The 15,996-nt window shown below is 37.8% G+C and overlaps 1 pseudogene; it reads right to left on the bottom strand.

The window, feature by feature from the left end:
- Positions 1-3,641: 3,641 nt before the first annotated feature.
- Positions 3,642-3,761, bottom strand: LOC123827674 (annotated as a pseudogene).
- Between the last annotated feature and the right edge of the window lie 12,235 nt (positions 3,762-15,996).

Genomic DNA, 15,996 nt, shown 5'->3' with positions numbered 1-15,996 from the left:
TGAAAAACTGGTGAAATTCAAATGAAATCTGTAGTTTAATTAGTAGTATTTTACCAAGACGGATTTCTCAGTTTTGACAAATGAACCACAGTTACATGACATTGTTAATATAAGGTAACCTGAGTAAAAGTAAACAGCAATTCTATTATGTTCTTGCAATTTTTCTTAACAAAAATTAGTCTGTCTGAGATAAAAAAAATGTAATTACAACCAAATGAAAAACACAACGTATACAAACAAAAACAGAATAAATAAAAGAATGAGATGAAAATGGGTTTGCAGATCTAAGGAAATAAAACAGGCATTAAGATTTCTAAAGAGAACTAACAACAATATAGAGCTAGCTAAATATGGAAGAGATCCTACTGAAAGCCAATTACCATATATATTTTTTTAAAACCCTGTGGTTCTCCTTCTTCTCTTTGTCTCCTTTACTGCTAACATAGGATACTTCACTTCTGACACTTAGGTTACCAAGTGTCTGTGCACTTGAAATAATTGGGAACAGGGTTGGGAAATAGAGCTGACTTCAGCTTGTGGTGAGAGAAAACTATGAAGAAATAATTTGAGTTATTGAATGGGAAGCACCTTAAGAAAAAAAGGCTGCAAGAAGAATACAGTAGAAGAAAGCAAATGCTTCAGAAAACAACAGATGTGTTTCGAATCTTCAGAAAAAGAAATGAATAAAAGTGAGAAAATAAAGCAACGATAGACTTGGAATTCACTGTTTCTGCTGTCATGTCTCTGGGATTCACAGGCAAGACAAAAGGATGGGAGACAGCCCTTCAGACAATGTGCAGAACTGTACAGAGCATGCGACACTAAAAGCACAAGAATGTATAAGAATTGGAAATGTAATCTATGAAGCACACTTAGGATATTAACCTGTTTTGCATATAAAATAAAAAGCTAAATTCAATAAAGAAAATGGGTTTGGTCTCTTCACTTTCAAATATTAAATACCAGAAGACATAAATTAGAGAAGATATTTATAAATGCATAAATTCTCTTTCCTTTCCAATGGGAAAGGACATTTTCTTTCATTTAACTGTAACACTATACAAAATTTCAAATGTGTTACAAGCTAAACCTAAATATTTGATGTCATTACTCATTTTTCCAACTATTGACTACTCTCAAATTCAAGGTTAAAACACATTTTGGATAAATACAATAGGATTCTTAAAGTATTTGAAAATTTATAATTCTGTTGTAAGCAACAGCAAAATCTTGGAACAAACTGGCTTGGACAACAAAGGAAGTTTTCTAATGACTCAAGGCTCATCTCAGGAGCCCCATGTCTCCGCCTGGCCTCCCCTGGGTGTACTGGACATACAATCTTGCTTCACACTCTTAGTAATAAAAGCAGCTGCAGAAGTTTCAGGCCTGACACCCATACACCACCAAACTCTGGATGAAAAGAATAGAACTTCTAGCCAGCATCTTTTGATGAGAAGCTTGTTTTTCCCAGAAGGCCAAGCAAACAACTTTTTGCATGTTATTAGCTCTGCTGGGTTATGTTCTCTCTCCATTTATCGTGCTGGCTTCCCCCACTCCCTAACTGGTTTCTCCTGGGAGCACTATCTTAATAAATCATTTGTACCTAAATCTTTGACTAAGCAGCTACTTGTCACAGACTCTTCCCTAAGACACAAATGCAATCAGACCTCATGGCAGATGATCCTTGAAAGCCCTGAGCGGTTCCTTCCCACTCTCACATCTCTACAAAGGCTGGCATTTCGTGCTATAACCAAAACACTCTTCTTTTCATTATACACTTTCTCAGGTCTGTGCTGCTTCTTTTCTGACCAAGCCTCCTAGTTCTCCAGCAACTCTCAAATCTCTTCCATGTGCTCTCTAAAAACATCACTCAACAATAAACTCTCTTTACCATAACCTGCTTAGATTCCTGCCACTTGGCAGCCTGATTTGAAGCATGATTCCTTCCCATGCACCACCTCCCCTCCCCTCTTGTCTTAAGAGAGGATAACTCATTTTTCTATCTTCTCTCACATTGGAATCTGGAAATAAAGCTGACAATCTCCTTTTGCATCACTACTTCTAGATCTCACTGTAAGAAACTGAATTTCTCCTGAAGGGTCTTATCTCTACACAGAAGGAAACCAAGGGAATGCCAATTGTATTTAACCTGAATGGAGCATATATGGCTAGGATATAGGATTTCCTTATATCTATTATAGGAATATATCTTTTTTAAAAAAACTAATGCTTTGTGGCTTGGATTATCTGTCTTGGCTTTCCTAATCCCCTCACTCACTTGTTATCCACCAAATCCTAATTACATCCCACATATTCTGAAAAGTAGCACCAAAAACTCAGTCTCCCACTCCATCCCCAATGTTAACGATATTCTGGGTGATTCTGATGTCCATGGAATGACAAACCCAAAACTCTTGAGGGGTAAAAAAAAACAAGAACTCCAAAACTTGTCACTTCTCCACTCAACCTATCACTTTTATAGATGAATTCCTATTCTTAGCACCCAGAACTGTTCCACCCCTGAAATCTCAAATTCAGAAAATTTTACCCCTTAAAAATTCTCATTGCTGGAAGAGATGGTAACTACGTATAGTGACAAATGTTAACTAGACTTATTGTGGCGATTATTTTGCAAGACATGCAAATTTCAAGTCAGTATGTTTGAAATCGTAGAGTGCTGTCCCTAGTGTTCTCTCCTGTCCTCGTGACGAGCCTCACTGTGAAAATATTAACTTCTAATGTAACCACATCGACTGCTAAATACTGTTCCTAAAACTAACATGTTGTTATATGTCAATTTACACTTCAATAAATCTTTTTAAATTATAAAAAGAAGATCATATCATTAAAACAAGACTATCCTACCTCAACACAACTATCATTCTAATACTCACATCCATTTTCCCCTCCCACCAAACTAACAATCTTATGATTTCTAAGCCCTGACTCCATTAATTGCCCCCATTTTCACTTAAGCTATTATGTGCTTCCTGGGCCTTTTAACAAAAACTATTTAACATTTTGAGCTTATTTTTTTAAAAAGATTAAAACAACAGGATATCTTTTCCTTGTTGCCAAGTTGATCTTGATAACTACAGGCATGCTAGCTTAGCTTACATGTAATTATATATGCAATATAATTTGTCAATTTGTAAGTCTCTAAGAACAATATTTAGCAATCAGTGTGATTACATTAGAAGAAGTTAGTATTTTCACAGTGAGGCTTGTCATAAGGACAGGAGAGAACACTAGGGACAGCACTCTAAGATTTCAATAAGGCTTAGGGTTTTCTTTTTCCCAAAAAGATAAAACTATGGTGGAAAGGCCTACTATTCCCAATTAGCACTTAATACAACCAAAGATAAAATGAATTGTCAGCCAACATCATAGAGAATTTAGCCTAAAGTTAACATTAGTGTTTATTATTTAAAATTCTTTGAGGAAATGAAAAAGAAGTCCTTTCAATTGAGAACATTAAGTGCATAGCCTCTGAAAAAGAATGAAAGAAGAAAAGGAGATGTAGGAATGTTTTCCTACATCCCTCCTGACCCCACTTACTCTCTGCCATGGGCATGTGCAATTGGAGATCAGTCCAATTGTCACGGACACCTACAGAACACTGACCACTGACGCAAGTGGGTTCCTGCTGATATCATCCAGACAGTTCCTTCTCCAGGAATACTAGGATTAGTCTTTTCGAATAGCAATAATCGCACCTCGGATAAATCTCATTGGCTATGATACTGCCACTGTGCAAAGCTAGGGATTAGTTTTTTAATGGGCTACACAATGCTGAGGTCAAAGAGAGGAGGCTTGTCTCATTTCCATGATTAGCATTCCTCAACCACACAACATGCCCATGGCTTAAAACTGATTCCAGAAACAACAATCCATTACTTGTTAAAGTGGGAGTACCCTTTCTGAGGCTAGAAAACTAGTCAAAGTTCACAAAGACTTTCCAGGGGCCCAAAGATTTTCAAACTGAGTGTGGACCCACTATTCCTAGAGAAATGAAGGGATGGAGGGAAGTATTCAGTGAAGCAGGGGCTCCTTCAGGTTAATCTTGGAGCAATCCCCAGGAAAACATTCTGTGTCCAAAAAGAAAGAAACAAGAATTCTGAGAACCACCTGGGAAGAGCAAAAAGCTCTGAACAACTCCTTGGAGTGATTCTGTAGAAGGCATTGATCTATCCCCATCCTTCTATGTACCACAAGCTCTAGTTAAAACACGAGGGAAAGAAATTATTTCCCTGCACGCTGTATAGTCTGTTCACATGCATCTTCAGAGGCACAGATTTCAGAGGCTTATTTTTATCCATTACTTCAGCCAAGTTCATATTTTTTCCACCAGGCTCCTATTCTAGTAAAATGTGTAATATTTTACATGTTCTGCATATACCATATGCTAGGTCACAGCTGTCATCCACAGACACTGATTTTAAATTGGTGAGGGAGTAAAAGTATGTTTCTAATGGTCATCCTTCTTACCAGAAGAGGTTTGGTATAAAAAAATTAGATGATAACAAGCACAGAGGAGCATGTAGTTTGGGATTTTAAAAAATATTGCCAACTCAGACTTCTGGCCAAAATGGAGGCATAGGTAGACACATTTTGCCTCCTCACACAAACAAAAGGACAACAAAAATTAAAAACAAAAAAACAAAAAGAAACAGAACTGCCAGAAAAATCAAACTATATGTAAGTCCGACAACCAAGAGTTAAAGAAGAAACATTCATCCAGACTGGTAGGAGGGGTGGAGACGGACAGCTGGGGTGAAGAGGATGTATGGCAAGGCAGGGCAGTGGCTGGAGGACCGAGCAGATGAGGCAGCAGTTGGTGGAACAGGTGGTCCCACATTTGCATGCAGGTAAACTGGGAGGAACAACTGGGGAGCAAGACAGATGGTGCAACCCAAGGTTCCAATGCAGGGAAATAAAGCCCTAAAACCTCTGGCTATAAAAACCTGTGGGAATTGTGGTCATGGGAGAAACTACCAGCCTCATAGGAGAGTTTGTTGGAGAGACCCACAGGGCCCTAGAAGGTACACAAAACCACCCACCCAGGAATCAGCACCAGAAGGGCCCAATTTGCTTGTGGGTAGTGGGGGAAGTGACCAAAAGTCAGCTGAGAGCTGAGCAAGTGACATTGTTCCCTCTTGGACCCCTCCCCCACATATAGTGCCACAATACAGCACCACAATACAGCGATGTGGGTTGCTCCTCCCTGGCAAATACCCAAGGCTCTACTCCTTACAATGTAACAGGTACACAGAGACAAAAAAATATGGCCCAAATGAAAGAACAGATCAAAACTCCAGAAAAAAATACAATAAGCAATGAAGAGATAGCCAACCTAGCAGATACACAGTTCAAAACACAGGTAATCAGAATGCTCACAGAAATGGTTGACTATGGTCCCAAAGTAGAGGAAGAAGTGAAGGCTATGCAAAGTGAAATAAAGAGAAATATACAAGGAACCAACAGTGAAGGGAATGAAACCGGGACTCAAATCAACAATTTGGAGCAGAAGGAAGAAATAAAAATTCAGCCAAAACAGATTGAGAAAACAAGAATTCAAAAAGTGAGGAGAGGCTTAGGAACCTCTGGGACAACTTTAAACATTCCAACATCCGAATCATAGGGGTGCCCAAAGAAGAATAGGAAGAGCAAAATATTGAAAACTTATTTGAAAAAAATAATGAAGGAAAACTTCCCTAATCTAGCAAAGGAAATAAACTTCCAGTAAGTCCAGAAAGCTGAGAGAGTCCCAAAGAAGTTGGACCCAAGGAGGAACACAACAACGCTCATCATAATTACATTTCTCAAGAATAAATGTAAGGAGAGAATCTTAAAAGCAGCAAGAGAAAAGGAGACAGTTACCTGCAAAGGATTTTCCATAAGACTGTCAGTTAATTTTTCAAAAGAAACCTCATAGGCAAGAAGGGACTGGAAAGAAGAATTCCAAGTCATGAAAGGCAAGGACCTACATCCAAGATTGCTCTATCCAGCAAAGCTTTCATTTAGAATGGAGGGTCACTTGCTCTCTTGTTCTGAAGGAGCCAGCTGCCATCTGTGACCTGCCCTATGCAGATGTTCACATGGCACAGAACGTAGTGAGGCCTCTTGCATATAACCAGCAATGAACTAAATCCCTCAAGACCAAAGCCCACAAGGGACTTAATCCTTTTAACAAACAAGTGTGGAAACTTGAAGTCCTGCTTCTATCGCGTTCTCAGAGGAGACTGACTGCAGCGCTTCCTGACACACTGACTGCAACCTCTTGAGAGGCCTCGAGCCAGGCGCACTCAGCCATGTTACACACACATTCCTGACCTACAGAAACCAAGCACTGACTACGTTTTTTTGTTTTGAGGCCCTGCATTGTGGATTAATTTGCTACACAACAAATAACTAATACGGTAAGTGTGCAATGCGTGCATTATATTTTAGGATATATATTTGCAATGAAAGGGATAAAAAAAAAGTACAAAATCTTTACCTGTGTCAAAGCTATAAAGAAAAAGCCATGAACACTTTGGTTTATAATTCAAAAGAGTTGAACTGTCATTGTGCCAGGAATTTATAACCAGGGGGCGTTCTAGAAAAAGCTTATTTCTGAATGTTCACTATCAAAAGGGTGTTATCCATTCCTGGTACCTAACACTAGTCATGACAAATGATGTAGAGGATGTGGATACAAACAGTGAAAGCCCTTACTCTACAAAAGCTCTATAAATTCACATATTAGAATTCTTGCTTAATACAGTGAAAGACTAATGTTCAAAGTACTGCCTCACGCAGTACGCATGCCACCTGTCTTTAACTCAGGCACAGTACAATGCCACTCTGCTAAAGAGAGGAAGAACAAAATGAGGAGTTTCCTGGAGAGACTTATGAAAAGCTGTGTTATTTGCAAAACAACCCATTGAGCACAGAGATATTAATATAGCCTTTAGAAAACATGAACTTCTAAACACTTCCAAGGATTTAGCTATGATCTCATGGTGAAACTCCCTAAAATAAAAAAATTACATAAAGGATTGAATCTCTCAAATTCAACACAAATAATAATATCACAAATAATTCTGTCTGCCCCACAAAGGAGAGAAACAACCAAAAAAAAACCCTTTATGACAAAAATTTCTCTAAACTAAGATTTTTGCAAAGAGAACAACCAAAGTTGGAAAGGTATTATGAAGAATGAATTCAAAATAAGGATATCACAGGCTTTAAATGAAATATCAGCCAAGACGAGTTCCAGTTTGAAGTAAGGCAAAGAGTGGAGGTCAGCGTGAGAGAGGCTCTGCAAAGCCACATTTGGAGCTTGTGCTGGAAGAAGGACAGGTGTCACGTTTGTAACTGTTCGTCACGTGTGTAACAGTAAACAGAGAGTAGGATTCTTATTTTGTTTGCATCTTACTATTTTTTAAAGTAGTTCTTTAAACTAAAAGTGATAGAACAAAAAAATGTCAAAGGGGAACCAAGTGCCCAGGTAGAGTGAGGATCTCTAATTCCTGGGTCTAGACTAAACAACATAAGACATAAAAAGAACTTGCTTTGCAGTTGTAATTATGACATCTTTGTCAAATTCCTCAAGGTTGTTCCCATAGGCAATTTTTAAGCATGATCTATATTGCTAGTGATAAACTTAGCTGCTAATTTTCTTGAGTCACACAGACATCCCTGGACAAGTCAGCCATGGAGTAAACTGATAGACAGTTACTTGACACCCATTTGAAGTTACTGGGTTTTTAATGCTGGGTGCATTCTGATTGGGTGGCATCTCACCAACTGGCTAGTGCCTCAGCTTTAAGGGTTGTTAAATATTTTAAGTATAGTTTGACTCATGGACAAATATTAAGCCCATAACTCGGTAGATGAAAGCTAATTCTAGCATTTAACTTTCCAGAAATAATTATGGCAACCAAGAGAGTATAGTACCATAGCTATCTGATAATGTCCAGACAGAAGGAATATAAAGATGCCATAAATGATCTTGTTGAGAAAGACCAATAATGAATAAGACTGTTGGGATGCAGATACTGGTCATAGGTCTGTGGCAATGGACAGAAATGGGAATAAAAACTCTTGGGGGGTTTGGAGGATTGAACAAATTATTTGAATAAAAGTGCTTAGAGCCCTGGCTGGGTGACTCAGCTGGAGGGTCATCTCATAGACCAAAAGCTTATGGGTTTGATTCCCAGTCAGGGCACTTAGCTGGGTTATGGGTTTGATCCCCCGTTGGGTTGCATCAGGAAGGCAACAGTTCAATGTTTCTCTCTCCCTTCCTCTTTCTCTAAAAAACAATAAAAACATACCCTCTCATGAGGATTTTAAAAAGTGCTTAGAACATTACCTGACATGTAGTACCTATACAATACATTTTAATGATAACAAAAGCCTCAGGATTCAGGAATGAGTTCCCTTTACCAGTAATTACCTGATGGAGTTTTATAAATTGCCAAAGCTTTTTGCTTTATAATCAAAAAGGATACAAGTCTTGGGAATAAAAAAGCATTCATATTTTTATCTACAGGTCTCATAGACAAATAATGCATTTCAGAAGAAAAAAGTTAATAACCAATAACATCTTACCTCTTAGAACTTTGTTCCATTGTATCCATAAGGAGATGGTCTTTCTAGTAATCTACTAAGTCTGAAAATAGGATACTTTTTATACTCCATCCGGATTTGAAATTGACTCTAGAATTATACATGCTTTACATTTACTGAGCTATTGTTTTCTGAAATGGTTTTGTAATATACACTGCTGCTAGCCATGTTTGGAATGCTTGTCATCCCTCGAGATCACCAGCATCACATACTTAAAATATTTTGCAGATAAAAAGAGAAATGTTTGTCTTGTATTAATTTATATACATAATTTTAAGCAAATGAGACATTTACTAAATGCTTTAGCTTGTTGCCTATGTTACTTAGAAACATAGTTTGAGGTGTTTTTGTAATTATATCAAAAGTTTTGGTTAAAAATGATTATATAATTACAGGTAGATGATCATTAAATATTTTAAGTTTTTAAAAAATATAGCACAGCTATTAAAAGGTACAAAATTCTTTGGAGATCAGATGGTTAAATAAAATGCTTCAAAGATTACATAAATTAAGAAAGTCCATTTAAATATGGGGAAGAAAATTTTAAGTACTTTAAATGCAGACTGAGGTAGGGATTGGGTGGTCAGGGGCAGCATGAAGGGAAAGGTTCAGTTTAACCATAACAAGTTTCACAAGAGTATGGCTAGGGTAGTCCCAAAACAATAAGTAAATTTTAAATCTATAACTGGGCCCAGAATGTTCAATAAAGTACTGGGTTTGGTATAAGACTGTGATATTTTCCAAGAAAAGAAATACTTTTCCTAACTTGAAATGATGTTAAACCTTATCATCCTATAGATAGAAATATTACCAGAGTCAGTTTTAGTAACACTGATTTTGTGTAACTGACAGGGCATTTTAGTGATTACAGCTAAGGGAGGTAGAAGACAGAAAAGAAAGAGAAGGCAAGAAGGTTTTACTCTTCAGAAGGTGTTCTCTGAAATGCCTCCAATTTAGGTTAAATTAGATAAAAGAACATCATTTGTCAAAGATGGTGTATAGGGCAGAACCTGTGTAGTCATGAAGGAGACATCCCGCACGACACAGAGAACATTAACATACTGAATGTTAATGAAGCTGCAAGCACACATTTGCACGTCTCCAGTTGGTATCTTAATATCGTGTTGGTTGGGGATTAGTAGTTTAAATGGCTGATAAGGAGTGATGTACAATTAAAGGCCACAAGATTCTAAGGTCAAGAGCAAAGGAAGAGCAAACCTCATTACCTAGAATGTAAGAGTAAGCCTCTGAAGAGACACTTAACAATTTTAACAGAGGAAAATCCTGAAACTGAAGACATGATTAGAAGCTACACCTGCTGGCCTTCTTATTCTTCATCTAAGAGCGATGCAGTCAAGTGAGTTATCAGACACCTGCTAGAAATGAACACCCAGAGTGAAGAAAGCCTTCAAGGGTAAGGTCTAGCTCAAAAGAAAGACATACCCATGTTTTTAAAGAGTATGGAGTCAATGAGGACCTAAAATGTGTATTGGGGACTTTAATTTGGACTAAATTAGAGGGATTTTTAATACATAAATACCACAACCAAATATGAATGAAAGATATGTATATGTCAGAAAGATAGTATTGTGTTGGAGAACCCAATGTTAAAAAAAAAACCAGAATAGCAAGATTTTTAGAGAGACATATGTTTTTAGCTCCAATTACCGTATTTTTCAGACTATAAGACATACATTTCCCCCAAAATTTGGGAGGAATAATGGTTGTTAATGCTGCTGTTGAGTTTGGTTTACATTTACATTGGTGAAACATTATGTTATTTATGTTATTAAATATTTTACCACATTTTTTGCTTCAAAAATTTTTTCCCTATTTTCCTCCTCTAAAATGTGTCTTACGGTCTGAAAACTAGGGTGTGTCTTATGGTCTGAAAAATAGAGTAAGTGGAGTAAACTTGGACTTTAGTTTTCTCTAGAAACCATGTCAGGAACCTAGAAAGTGCACCCAAGGGCCAGTGTCACCTGTTGAAAAAGACTGGAACTTTTTCCTGACTAGGCAATTTAGTCTTCCCAGAGCTTAAAGTAAGTCAAGGCTCCTTGGTAGCCCCTGTACAGTACTGAGGAGCCTCTTAAAGGAGAGGTATTTTTTCCTGGCAGGTGGAAGGGAAACGTTTCCATGTCGAGAGTTGGAAGTCAGTTACAGAGATCCATTCAAAGCCTCAAAGAAGATGCATTTAACATGGGCACTGAATACTTACTAAATCTGCAAAAGTTCTAAAGAAATAAAAGTATCATTCATACAACTTGAGAATGGGAGAGTAGCTACTGGCTGAATCCTCAGAGATCAAATAGGGCTGAAATTAAGAATCCAGCTGGAGTCTTTCAATTGCCAAAACACCGCAAAAGAAAGTGAATTTGAGCTCTAGGGCTGAGGTATAGACAGACGAGCCTAAAATGTAGATCTTAAATTAGTGTGAGGCAGAGTAGGCAAGATAGTCTTCATATGATAGGCATTTCTAACTCAGTTGAGTACATATTTGTTTCTAACAAGAAACAATCTCCTAATATCCCAGCTAGCTAAAGACTATTGGTCTTTAATAGACCAAGAATTTGGTCTATTAAAATTCACTCATTTTCCAAGATGCTAATACATTATGTCTTCATTTGTGTTTGTCTTCCTCTCTGGTTGCTACAAAGCTGTCACATAATATGCAGGGGCTTTTTATGGCATTCTAGATTCTTTGTGACCTCATGGTTCTGTTTTCCCTGTTATTTCTACATGTCTCAGCTCTAGAACATTCTCAACTACTTTCAGTTTTGTAGTGAGCTATCCTTTAAATTGCTTCCTGACGCATGCTCACCAGCGTGCAGCGATCTCGGAACGCTGTGGATGGCTTGTCAAAACACAAGAAAAGCATACACAGAGACAACCAGGTCCTGTGGGGCAGTAGGGATGGAACAGCCACTCTCTCTAGTGGGGAGCACCCTGTATCCATTCCCAAACAGATTTTTATTGAGAATACCAACTTAGTTTGTGGGTTCACAGTCTGGCAGAAAAGATGAAAAGAAGTAGGTGACTTTCAAAGGTGCAGACAGAACCCTGGCTGTGATTCTGGGCAGAGATTGGAGTTTTAATATTTGAAAAGACTAACAGGGCTCAAAGGGCTAGTTTTGGTTTCCTGTCTGTGACTTCAAATTCTAATCTAATAACATCCTCCAGCAAACAGATCTCACAGGATCTTGCATATTCTATGTCCCAGGCCTGATTACCCTGGGGGTCCGCCGTCTCTAGTCTGGGCTGCACCGCCCCTGCTATTTCCACAGGCCTAGTCAGGCAGAGGAGACAAAGGCAGCCAGGAGACTTGGATTTCTCACATCTAAGAACAAGGACTCAGGCTTTGACAAAGCCGAGGGGGCAGGGGTCGATGTCCATCACCCCTTCATTTCCACAGCCCCCTGAGTCTCTTTCCTGAGGCCTCCACATGATCATGCCTGTCTTAGGCAATTCCCTCCATGGGAAATCTTACCCGTCATTGGCTAACTGATCAAGCATAGGAGGTTTAAGCACAGAACAGGCAGCGTTCATGCCAGGGAAATAAGTTTTGTCTCCTTAGTGGCTCCTGGTCCAGAGGTCTCTCACTCAGCCTAAGTCATGGGGGGCTACAGCTTCCTGAGACCAGGCAGGACGGTCCCTAACAGCTTCCAAGTTCTTTTACAAAGCTTTGATAATCACTCCAGGAAACAGGCAAGATAGGTTAACCCCTGCCTCTTTTAAGATGAGGAAACAGGTGCTAAAAGTTAACAATGAATACTTAACAAAGAATGAATAAGAACAATGAATAAGTAACAAAGACATCACATTAGACATCTGCCATTCCCCTCTCATATCTCTTCAGCCCACGTTTTAGCTCTGGCCATTGCTGAGTGAATTCTAACCTGTGCACAGGTGTTCTTGCGGGCACCTCATCTCTCCTATGTTATGTGTATGCCTTGCTTGGACTCTCTGCTTTCTATTAAGAATCCTAAATGAGAGAAAATTAATACCCTCCAGCATAATTTTAGCCTGTGGGAGTCATGCTGCTTCTTTCGTCTGTGTCTCTGGTCAACATTTCTGAAGGATCTCATTACATGGTTCCTTAAAGCATCCCCACCAGGACTAAGCCCCAGTTGCTCACAGAGATAGCTGACTCAACAACACGCTTTTGCATTAGCTCTGCCTCCTTCCCTATTTCACCCTTCTCAGGGGCCCCATCCCTATTCTCTGGGTTTACAGCCCCAAATCACTCACCAGCATGAAAGATTTATTTCAGGCTCTGCTTCTTGGAGTAAACTAAATTACAACAGGCCACAAATACATTCTTTTGATTTTCTGGTTTGTTTTTCCTATTACCCTATTAATCACTAGGCCTAAAATTCAGTATTCATCTTTTTTGCCCATTTACAACCACAGGCAAACAGCAGATATAAGAATTAATATTTGGCACCAAATATAACCTCTTTAAGCTGTGTAGAGCCTTGCACACATTAGGTGCTTTTAATATGGAAAATTTTGGTTACCTTTATGGTTGAGACTGTTTGAGAAGAATGATGTCTATGTAAATACAAAGATGAATATGAGTTGCCCTTCTATAGATGGTGTTAGAGAGCTGGAAGAACTGTCTTTATCCAATGGCATTTCTAGGGTCAGTCTATAAAAGCTCCATGTCTATAAAACTTTCTGGTTGGCTTCTTTTGAGTCTATGCTTTCTAATAAAAAAATAAAATTTCTATTTTTATGGCTTCTTATTTTAGATATTGATGGTTATTTTATACAGTCTCACTGAATGAACAGAATGATATCTTTACAATTCTAAGGTTTTTCACAGCAATAATATCAGTATTTACCAGTTGTAATGACACAAACATATATATATTAATGGGAATTTGCCTTTCACAAATTTTATAAAGATGCAATATGGTTTCATATGTGTTTGTTTCTGATACAAACAATAAATGAAAACTCTTGAATGAAGTACAATACTGCTATCATCGTCTCCTAGCAGCACAGAATTAAGAAAACCAACTTTGGAATGTCTTACTCTTCTTGCCTTGGAAAGGGCAAATCTAAGTATAAATAATAGTAAAAAGAGAAAATTTTACTCAGCTTGTGCAGACTTTCAGGTCATTTGACCACAGTGCTTCTGATTTAATAGCCAACAAAGATCATTTTATAATATTTGACAGATACCAGAAACCAAGCAGTCTGAATATAAACATTGCTGTGATTTCTTGTCACTAAAGACTGAGATGCAGTGTGTTGTTATAAAAATGAAGAAAAGAAACTAGACCCCATGTCTGAATCTTAGATATATTATTGCTTGAAACATCCATCACTGTGGCACAACTGATTGAATTTTTTCCTTGCCTTTTCTAAAGAACATATATATATACAGCCTATACAGAGTGGCCAAGAAATCAATTTCTCTCAAAATATAAAATAGAGATACCTATAAAAAGTTATGTTACTATTTTATGGACTGAACACCAGAACCCATATGATTAATAGCTTAATAAAATTATTAAAGAACACTTAAATTGGTTTATTTTAATATAAAAAAATAATAGTAGGTCATTTCAGTTGAAAACATAATAATGGTAAAATCTATTTCCGTAATTGCTCTTAATTCCTTAGGAAAAAAAAAGACATACCGTTGACTTTAAAAAATTCTTCTTGAAGCTCTGTGCAATTTACTCTTTAATCAGAAAGTAAAATAGCTTTGTTCCAATAAGCCTATTCTTTGATTTCACATTTCAATAGAATGTAAGTTCTCGTCACTATATTATTATGGCTTTCCCTATTCCTCAATGTTATCATCAAAATTAGATTCATTTTTATATGAGTATCTTTGTAAAAATGAAGTTATAAAAGTATTCTAAATAATTAATAAAATCCTATATGTTGACATAGCTATAAATACTGGCACTACATATTCAGAAAAGAGCAGGAATTCATTCAAAGAAATACAGTGACTGAAGTCGACATCAGGAATGACCAGGATGGGTGGTCGGTCACATTTTAATGACATAGACGGCCAACAAGGTTGAACAGGACTAAGGGCAGAAAAACCCCTCTTCAGGCCTTGGGGAGACAACCAGCGGCAGACAGGATGGACTTTATTAGATATGCAGTAAGAAGCCTTCACTCTGTAGGAAATTATATACTTGCTCTGGAAATGGGACAATTATGTAAAATGTTAATGAATACTTTCCGACAAAAGAAATGTCAAAATGGCAAAGTGGGATAGGATTTTATGAGGAGGTTAATTTCTAAAGTCAGCATTAAAGCAAAATATTCACAAAGTCAAAATTACCTCTGAAAATCCCTTATGAAAATCTCTTACTACAGAAGAAATAGGCAAAAGCAGCCTCAGTTCATCAGAGTTTTTTGTCTTTTGGATTTTTATTTTAACCATGGAAACAGATTTCTTTTTCTTTAGTTCAGATTACTATTTTTCAATTCAGGGCTCAACATAGTTAGCTTGCATTAGGAGATGTATGGCACCAAAAAATCTATTTCAAAGCAATACATTCCTAATCACCATGAAATAGTTGCACTCAAAATTATGCAGTATAGCTTTTGCAAATTCACAGAACAATGTGTGGTTTCAATTACCTGTAAGATTGCAACAGCACTTGGGGTCACTCCCTGCTCCAGGCTCTGGGTCTGTGAGATAGGATCACTTCTGTGTGGAAGGAGGCGGTCAGGAAGTACTGATGCGCAGTAAAGAAAATCGGAAACCCTATGCCCAAATGCTACATTTTGACCCATCACTATTAAGACTCAAGGTCAGTACTCATACTAATCACCGAAGCCTGAATTCAAAATTTGGGTTTTTTTGATTCAGCCTCAGATCTGAAGGTCCTCTGACAGAGAGCTGGGCCAATAGTTTGGGTCAGTTTTGATGAAAACTTTTGCAACAGAGAGACCTTCACTTAAACCTCAGAATCACTTTTGAAAAAACTTTTTTATTTTGAGGTGATTGTAGATTCACATATAGTTGTAAGGAATAATACAAAGAAATCCCATGTACCCTTTACCCAGTTCCCCTGGAAGGTAAAATCTTGCCAAACTGTAGCACAATATTATAACTAGAGTATTAGTTTGCTAGGGCTGCCATGACCACTATAGGCTGGGTGGCTTGAACAACAGAAATTTATTTCCTCATAATTTGGGAGTCTGAAAGTCCAGCATCAAGGAGTCATTGGGGTTGGCTTCTCTGAGGCCTCTTGGCCTCAGAAGCTGAAGTTCAGGGGAGCTGAACACCTCAAGGTGTTGACAGAGTTGGTTTCTCTTGAAATGTATAGATGGGTGTCTTATCTCTGTGTCTTTGCAGCATCTTCCTTCCGTAGGTGTCTGTGCCCAAATTTTCTCTTCTTATAGGGA

Source organism: Phyllostomus hastatus, unplaced genomic scaffold, assembly GCF_019186645.2.
Source record: "Phyllostomus hastatus isolate PE091 unplaced genomic scaffold, TTU_PhHast_1.1 phas_contig_86, whole genome shotgun sequence".
In the NCBI taxonomy this organism is placed as follows: domain Eukaryota; kingdom Metazoa; phylum Chordata; class Mammalia; order Chiroptera; family Phyllostomidae; genus Phyllostomus; species Phyllostomus hastatus.
This window is presented reverse-complemented; position numbering and strand designations above follow the sequence as displayed.